Source organism: Coregonus lavaretus (assembly GCF_964263955.1).
Source record: "Coregonus lavaretus genome assembly, chromosome: 5".
Lineage (NCBI taxonomy): Eukaryota > Metazoa > Chordata > Actinopteri > Salmoniformes > Salmonidae > Coregonus > Coregonus lavaretus.
Window position 1 is genome coordinate 77080371 of NC_139992.1, and position 9799 is coordinate 77090169.

A 9799-nucleotide genomic window follows, 5' to 3' on the forward strand; every position below is an offset into this window, starting at 1 on the left:
TTACCATGACTGGGACTTAGCTGTTATACCTGTTACCATGACCTGGGACTTAGCTGTTGTACCTGTTACCATGTTACCATGACCTGGGACTTAGCTGTTATACCTGTTACCATGACTGGGACTTAGATGTTATACCTGTTACCATGTTACCATGACCTGGGACTTAGCTGTTATACCTGTTACCATGTTACCATGACCTGGGACTTAGCTGTTATACCTGTTACCATGTTACCATGACCTGGGACTTAGCTGTTATACCTGTTACCATGACTGGGACTTAGATGTTATACCTGTTACCATGACTTGGGAGTTAGCTGTTATACCTGTTACCATACCTGGGACTTAGCTGTTATACCTGTTACCATGTTACCATGACCTGGGACTTAGCTGTTATACCTGTTACCATGACTGGGACTTAGCTGTTATACCTGTTACCATGACCTGGGACTTAGCTGTTATACCTGTTACCATGACCTGGGACTAAGCTGTTATACCTGTTACCATGACTGGGACTTAGCTGTTATACCTGTTACCATGACTGGGACTTAGCTGTTATACCTGTTACCATGACCTGGGACTTAGCTGTTATACCTGTTACCATGACTGGGACTTAGATGTTATACCTGTTACCATACCTGGGACTTAGCTGTTATACCTGTTACCATGTTACCATGACCTGGGACTTAGCTGTTATACCTGTTACCATGTTACCATGACTGGGACTTAGCTGTTATACCTGTTACCATGACTGGGACTTAGCTGTTATACATGTTACCATGACCTGGGACTTAGCTGTTATACATGTTACCATGACCTGGTACTTAGCTGTTATACCTGTTACCATGACCTGGGACTTAGCTGTTATACCTGTTACCATGTTACCATGACCTGGGACTAAGCTGTTATACCTGTTACCATGTTACCATGACCTGGGACTTAGCTGTTATACCTGTTACCATGTTACCATGATCTGGGACTTAGCTGTTATACCTGTTACCATGTTACCATGACCTGGGACTTAGCTGTTATACCTGTTACCATGACCTGGGACTTAGCTGTTATACCTGTTACCATGTTACCATTACCTGGGACTTAGCTGTTATACCTGTTACCATGACCTGGGACTTAGCTGTTGTACCTGTTACCATGTTACCATGACCTGGGACTTAGCTGTTATACCTGTTACCATGACTGGGACTTAGCTGTTATACCTGTTACCATGACTGGGACTTAGCTGTTATACATGTTACCATGACCTGGGACTTAGCTGTTATACATGTTACCATGACCTGGGACTTAGCTGTTATACCTGTTACCATGACCTGGGACTTAGCTGTTATACCTGTTACCATGTTACCATGACCTGGGACTAAGCTGTTATACCTGTTACCATGTTACCATGACCTGGGACTTAGCTGTTATACCTGTTACCATGTTACCATGATCTGGGACTTAGCTGTTATACCTGTTACCATGTTACCATGACCTGGGACTTAGCTGTTATACCTGTTACCATGTTACCATTACCTGGGACTTAGCTGTTATACCTGTTACCATGTTACCATGACCTAGGACTTAGCTGTTATACCTGTTACCATGTTACCATGACCTGGGACTTAGCTGTTGTACCTGTTACCATGTTACCATGACCTGGGACTAAGCTGTTATACCTGTTACCATGTTACCATGACCTGGGACTTAGCTGTTATACCTGTTACCATGACCTGGGACTTAGCTGTTATACCTGTTACCATGTTACCATTACCTGGGACTTAGCTGTTATACCTGTTACCATGACCTAGGACTTAGCTGTTATACCTGTTACCATGTTACCATGACCTGGGACTTAGCTGTTGTACCTGTTACCATGTTACCATGACCTGAGACTTAGCTGTTATACCTGTTACCATGTCACCATGACCTGGGACTTAGCTGTTATACCTGTTACCATGACTGGGACTTAGCTGTTATACCTGTTACCATGTTACCATGACCTGAGACTTAGCTGTTATACCTGTTACCATGACTGGGACTTAGCTGTTACACCTGTTACCATGACCTGGGACTTAGCTGTTATACCTGTTACCATGACTGGGACTTAGCTGTTATACCTGTTACCATGACTGGGACTTAGCTGTTATACCTGTTACCATGACCTGAGACTTAGCTGTTGTACCTGTTACCATGTTACCATGACCTGGGACTTAGCTGTTGTACCTGTTACCATGTTACCATGACCTGGGACTTAGCTGTTATACCTGTTACCATGTTACCATGACCTGGGACTTAGCTGTTATACCTGTTACCATGACTGGGACTTAGATGTTATACCTGTTACCATGACTTGGGAGTTAGCTGTTATACCTGTTACCATACCTGGGACTTAGCTGTTATACCTGTTACCATGTTACCATGACCTGGGACTTAGCTGTTATACCTGTTACCATGACTGGGACTTAGCTGTTATACCTGTTACCATGACCTGGGACTTAGCTGTTATACCTGTTACCATGTTACCATGACCTGGGACTTAGCTGTTATACCTGTTACCATGACTGGGACTTAGCTGTTATACCTGTTACCATGACCTGGGACTTAGCTGTTATACCTGTTACCATGACCTGGGACTAAGCTGTTATACCTGTTACCATGACTGGGACTTAGCTGTTATACCTGTTACCATGACTGGGACTTAGCTGTTATACCTGTTACCATGACCTGGGATTTAGCTGTTATACCTGTTACCATGTTACCATGACCTGGGACTTAGCTGTTATACCTGTTACCATGTTACCATGACCTGGGACTCAGACATCATTTACAAACTAAGCATGTGTGTTTAGTGAGTCCGCCAGATCAGAGGCAGTAGGGATGACCAGGGATGTCCTCTTGATAAGTGCGTGAATTGGACCATTTCCTTGTCCTGCTAAGCATTCAAAATGTAACCAGTACTTTTGGGTGACAGGGAAAATGTATAGAGTAAAAAGTACATTTATTTTCTTTAGGAATGTGGTGAAGTAAAAATAAAAGTTGTCAAAAATATAAAAAGTAAATTACAGATACCCAAAGAAACTACTCAAGTAGTATATTAAGTACTTTACACCACTGCATTCCAACCCTTCTCTCTGCTTACTGACCAAGTGCTGGTCCTACATTCCTCCCCATCACTCTGACATGCCTGCATGCTTCTGTCACGAGGCCAACCCCTCTTATCAGTAAAATAAGGAGCTATAGACAGCTAGGAGAGGCATGGAGGGGTGTGTGTGTACACCCTGGTCATCTGTCTAGCTGGATAAGGCTTTCACGTCTCTGCAGAGCTCTCATCACACTCTCATTGTAAAGCTCACACATGACAACAGTCCCATTCTGGACCGCACCATAATCATTACCACATCACTCATGCATTTCCTGTGCTATGCCAGGTCTGCCCATGATGTTTTCAAGGAGCTTGCTGTACCACACAGTATATGTTTCTTGGTGTATTCACGTGTTTTCTTGCAAGGAGCTGCACGGTAGTATTGTAGACAGTGTTGTATTCCAGGAAGCTGTAGTGACATCACTTACAACACAGATAGTTAGTGCAGTAGGGTCAAGGCAAACATACATTACATCGTAGGCTACAGTATGTCTGCAGTAGTGGAGTTAAGGCATTCTGTCTTGGAGAACGCTACTTAACATCTTCTTCTAATAGTAGACCCAGATCTAGGGGCTGATACTCAGGAATGTACTTACTTCTTGGACCCAGTCCAACAGTGTCATAGCCTCAAACCACTGGTATGTGTGTTTGTCCTTCAGCATCTTAGATAAATGTAATATAACCTGAAATATGAAGAGAGAAAAAACTGGTGAATGAGAAGAGGTAGGTATCACATTCCAGGGCATTGACTTGTGAGAGATGAGATTCGGCTTCACTAATCAGAATCTATCTATCTATGCTATGCTATGCAGGCAGGAGGGTAGGTGGGTTGATGAGTGACTAATGATTAACCTTTAACCTGTAAGTGAGGAAAAGAGATAAGTAATTATTCCATTGACAGTACTCTATTCCCACGGCAATGGAGACTATTTGAGCATTCTAAGGAGTTGACATCTCTCTCCTCTTCACTCACGGAGACGGGACTGATAGTGTAGAGTGGCATGCTGAAGGGGTAGCTGGGAATAATGGTTGTGTTTCAGAGTTTCTGCTTGCCAAAGCCTCTGCCTCCACGTACACTTAGGCCAATATTCATTCAGATCAAGCGTTAACCGGCATAGCAGACACCTGCATAGCTGATGTTTTGGAGCTGTCAGATCGGTGTCATGAAGCCACACCTGTCCCACTCGCGTTAGAAGTTCAAGTGTAGACTATATAGAAATAATGACACAACATCATTCAATTAAATAATGAGGATTTCTATCAGCCTAATGGAGGTGTAGATTACATCTCTCATTCCAGTGTTCCAACTGGTTAACAAGGCTGCATGGGATTTCTCTTAATGTGACTCCGTGCAGCCAATGACAGCTTTAGATATAATGCCAGGAGCCGCTTGTGGATTTGACAGCTCTAATGTAGTTCCACTTCCGACGCTGCCAAAACAACCGCTATGCAGATGACGGATCTGATTAAATAGAGCCGTTAGATGCCTAATGCACTCAGTGTTAGTACTGTAGGTGACCAGACCCCAGGACCACTCAGTGTTATGACTGTAGAGGACCACTCAGTGTTATGACTGTAGGGGACCAGACCAGACCCCAGGACCACTCAGTGTTATGACTGTAGAGGACCACTCAGTGTTATGACTGTAGGGGACCAGACCAGACGCCAGGACCACTCAGTGTTATGACTGTAGGTGACCAGACCAGACCCCAGGACCACTCAGTGTTATGACTGTAGGTGACCAGACCAGACCCCAGGACCACTCAGTGTTATGACTGTAGGGGACCAGACCAGACCCCAGGACCACTCAGTGTTATGACTGTAGGGGACCAGACCAGACCCCAGGACCACTCAGTGTTATGACTGTAGGTGTGTTCCAAGATGGCGTAGCAGTGCGGTCGCTTTTATTCATTGTCCCTGTGTAAATATCCCGTTTCTTGTTTTTTTGTCTATTTTGTATATATTTCTCAATTTTTACTTTTCATTCTTTAACTAAATATACTCTCCTGCAACCCGCCTCACCCAACGTGGAAAGGATTCTACTATTTCTTTATAACTTTCATCAAGAACCGTAAGCTGAAAATAGAGTAGCTGCAACTGAATGGCTACTTGTTATTAGTCACCGTTAGCGTCTTCACCACTGTCCGTGGCCTACACTATCCACCAGCCAGCTCTAGCTCTAGCCTGGACAATTCGTCGGCCAGTCTGCACAGCGTGCTATCGACCCAGAACTTATTGGACTTTCTGCCGGAATCACTGGACCCTAGCGCCGGATCATCGCAACCAGCTAGCTAGCTGCAACCTGTTGTTGGCTGATTACCATTGCCCTATAGCAAGCACCAGTTAGCCTTGAGCTAGCCTCAGGCCCATCTCCCAGCTATCTACCTCTCTGTCAACCGGACGGGACCTCCTAGTGTTGACACTGAGCCCCGCCGATCCAACACGACTGGTCTGCCGACGAAATATTCTGATGTGGTTTCAACAGGCTTCCCGTTGCGACGACCACGAAGATCCATCTGCCAGCCCCGGCCCGCTAGCACACGCAAACTACAACTGTGCTCCCTGCTAGCTGTGCTGAAGCACCAATTTGAACTGCTCTCGGACTCACATATTGCTGTTCACTGGACCTTATGATCACTCAGCTGCACAGCTGATGCCTGCTGGACTGTTCCTTTACACAGTACCCTGTCCTGTTTATTCTGTTTAGCCTAGCCCAAACGTTATCGCTATTTCCAGTTGTTGTCTTAGCTCTCTCTAATAACACCTGTGACTGCTTTATGCCTCTCTCCCATGTCAATTATGCCTTGCCTATTGCTGTTTGGGTTAGTTCTTATTATACAATTTCACTGTAGAACCCCTAGTCCCTCTCAAACTGCCTCAAATAGTTCCTTTGTTCCACCCCCCATACACGCCGAGACCGGCTCAATCGGTGCCTCCAGTGACGCTATCTCTTTCATTGTTACCCAACGCTTAGGGTTACCTGAACTGTACTCATATCCTTCCATATCCTTTTCTGTACATAATGCCCTGAATCTTTTCTACAACGCCTGGAGAACTGCCCCCTTTATTCTATGTACCCAACGCACTAGAAGACCAGTTCTTAAAGCCTTTAGTCGTATCCTTATTCTAGTCCTCCTCTGTTCCTCTGGTGATGTAGAGGCTAACCCAGGCCCTGCAGCTCCCAGTATCACTCCTACTCCCCAGGAGCTATCATTTGTTGACTTCTGTAACCGTAAAAGTCTTGGTTTTCTGCACGTAAATATCAGAAGTCTCCTTCCTAAGTTTGAGTTATTCACTGCGTTAGCACACTCCGCCAACCCTGATGTTCTAGCAGTGTCTGAATCCTGGCTTAGGAAGGCCACCAAAAATTCTGAAATGTCCATCCCCAACTATAACATTTTCCGTCTAGATAGAACTGCCAAAGGGGGTGGAGTTGCAATATACTGTAGAGATAGCCTGCAGAGCTCTATCATACTATCCAGGTCTGTGCCCAAACAGTTTGAGCTTCTACTTCTAAAAATACACCTTTCCAGAAATAAATCTCTCACTGTTGCCGCTTGCTACAGACCCCCCTCAGCCCCCAGCTGTGCCCTGGACACCATATGTGAATTGATTGCCCCCCATCTATCCTCAGAGTTCGTACTGCTTGGTGACCTAAATTGGGATATGCTTAACACCCCGGCCATCCTACAATCTAAACTAGATGCCCTCAATCTCACACAAATTATCAACGAACCTACCAGGTACAACCCTAAATCCGTAAACATGGGTACCCTCATAGATATCATCCTGACTAACTTACCCTCTAAATACACCTCCGCTGTCTTCAACCAGGATCTCAGCGATCACTGCCTTATTGCCTGCGTCCGTAACGGGTCCGCGGTCAAACGACCACCCCTCATCACTGTCAAACGCTCCCAAAAACACTTCAGCGAGCAGGCCTTCCTAATTGACCTGGCCCAGGTATCCTGGATGGATATAGATCTCATTCCGTCAGTAGAGGATGCCTGGTTGTTCTTTAAAAGTAATTTCCTCTCAATCTTAAATAAACATGCCCCATTCAAAAAATACAGAACTAAGAACAGATATAGCCCCTGGTTCTCCTCAGACTTGACTGCCCTTGACCAGCACAAAAACATCCTGTGGCGTACTGCATTAGCATCAAATAGCCCCCGCGATATGCAACTTTTCAGGGAAGTTAGGAACCAATATACACAAGCAGTTAGGAAAGCAAAGGCTAACTTTTTCAAACAGACATTTGCATCCTGTAGCACTAACTCCAAAAAGTTTTGGGACACTGTAAAGTCCATGGAAAATAAGAGCACTTCCTCCCAGCTGCCCACTGCACTGAGGCTAGGAAACACTATCACCACCGATAAATCTACAATAATCGAGAATTTCAACAAGCATTTTGCTACGGCTGGCCATGCTTTCCACCTGGCTACCACTACCCTGGCCACCAGCTCTGCACCCTCCGCTGCAACTTGCCCATGCCCCCCCCGCTTCTCCTTCACACAAATCCAGACAGCTGATGTTCTGAAAGAGCTGCAAAATCTGGACCCCTACAAATCATCTGGGCTAGACAATCTGGACCCTTTCTTTCTAAAACTAGCCGCCGAAATTGTCGCAACCCCTATTACTAGCCTGTTCAACCTCTCTTTCGTAACGTCTGAGATCCCCAGAGATTGGAAAGCTGCCGCGGTCATCCCCCTCTTCAAAGGGGGTGACACTCTAGATCCAAACTGTTACAGACCCATATCCATCCTGCCCTGCTTTTCAAACGTTTTTGAAAGCCAAGTCAACAAACAGATCACTGACCATTTCGAATCCCACCGTACCTTCTCCGCTATGCAATCCGGTTTCCGAGCTGGTCATGGGTGCACTTCAGCCACGCTCAAGGTCCTAAACGATATTATAACCGCGATCGATAATAGACAGTACTGTGCAGCCGTTTTCATTGACCTGGCCAAGGCTTTCGACTCTGTCAACCACCGCATTCTTATTGGCAGACTAAATAGCCTTGGTTTCTCAAATGACTGCCTCGCCTGGTTCACCAACTACTTCTCAGATAGAGTTCAATGTGTCAAATCGGAGGGCCTGTTGTCTGGACCTATGGCAGTCTCTATGGGGGTGCCACAGGGTTCAATTCTTGGGCCGACTCTTTTCTCTGTGTATATCAATGACGTCGCTCTTGCTGCTGGTGACTCTCAGATCCACCTCTACGCAGACGACACCATTTTGTATACATCTGGCCCTTCATTGGACACTGTGTTAACAAACCTCCAAACGAGCTTCAATGCCATACAACACTCCTTCAGTAGCCTCCAACTGCTCTTAAACACTAGTAAAACTAAATGCATGCTCTTCAACCGAACGCTGCTTGCACCCGCCCACCCGACTAGAATCACTACTCTCGACGGGTCTGACCTAGAGTATGTGGACAACTACAAATATCTAGGTGTCTGGTTAGACTGTAAACTCTCCTTCCAGACTCACATTAAGAATCTCCAATCCAAAGTTAAATCTAGAATCGGTTTCCTATTTCGCAACAAAGCCTCCTTCACTCATGCTGCCAAACATGCCCTCGTAAAACTGACTATCCTACCGATCCTTGACTTCGGCGATGTCATTTACAAAATAGCCTCCAACACTCTACTCAGCAAATTGGATGTAGTCTATCACAGTGCCATCCGTTTTGTCTCCAAAGCCCCATATAATACCCACCACTGTGACCTGTACGCTCTTGTTGGCTGGTCCTCACTACATATTCGTCGCCAAACCCACTGGCTCCAGGCCATCTATAAATCACTGCTAGGCAAATCCCCGCCTTATCTTAGCTCATTGGTCACCATAGCAACACCCACCCGTAGTCTGCGCTCCAGCAGGTATATCTCACTGGTCATCCCCAAAGCCAACACCTCCTTTGGCCGCAATTCCTTCCAGTTCTCTGCTGCCAATGACTGGAACAAATTGCAAAAATCTCTGAAGCTGGAGACACTTATCTCCCTCACTAACTTTAAGCATCAGTTGTCAGAGCACCTTACCGATCACTGCACCTGTACACAGCCCATCTGAAATTAGCCCGCCCAACTACCTCATCCCTATATTGTTATTTATTTTGCTCATTTGTACCCCAGTATCTCTATTTGCACATCATCTCTTGCACATCTATCATTCCAGTGTTAATACTAATTGTAATTATTTTGCACTATAGCCTATTTATTGCCTTACCTCCATAACTTGCTACATTTGCACACACTCATATATATGTATTTCTGTTGTATTTTTGACTTTGTTTTGTTTTACCCCATATGTAACTCTGTGTTGTTGTTTTTAATCGCACTGCTTTGCTTTATCTTGGCCAGGTCGCAGTTGTAAATGAGAACTTGTTCTCAACTGGTTTACCTGGTTAAATAAAGGTGAAATAAATAAAATAAAAATAAAAGGTGACCAGACCCCAGGACCACTCAGTGTTATGACTGTAGGTGACCAGACCAGACCCCAGGACCACTCAGTGTTATGACTGTAGGTGACCAGACCAGACCCCAGGACCACTCAGTGTTATGACTGTAGGGGACCAGACCAGACCCCAGGACCACTCAGTGTTATGACTGTAGGTGACCAGACCAGACCCCAGGACCACTCAGTGTTATGACTGTAGGG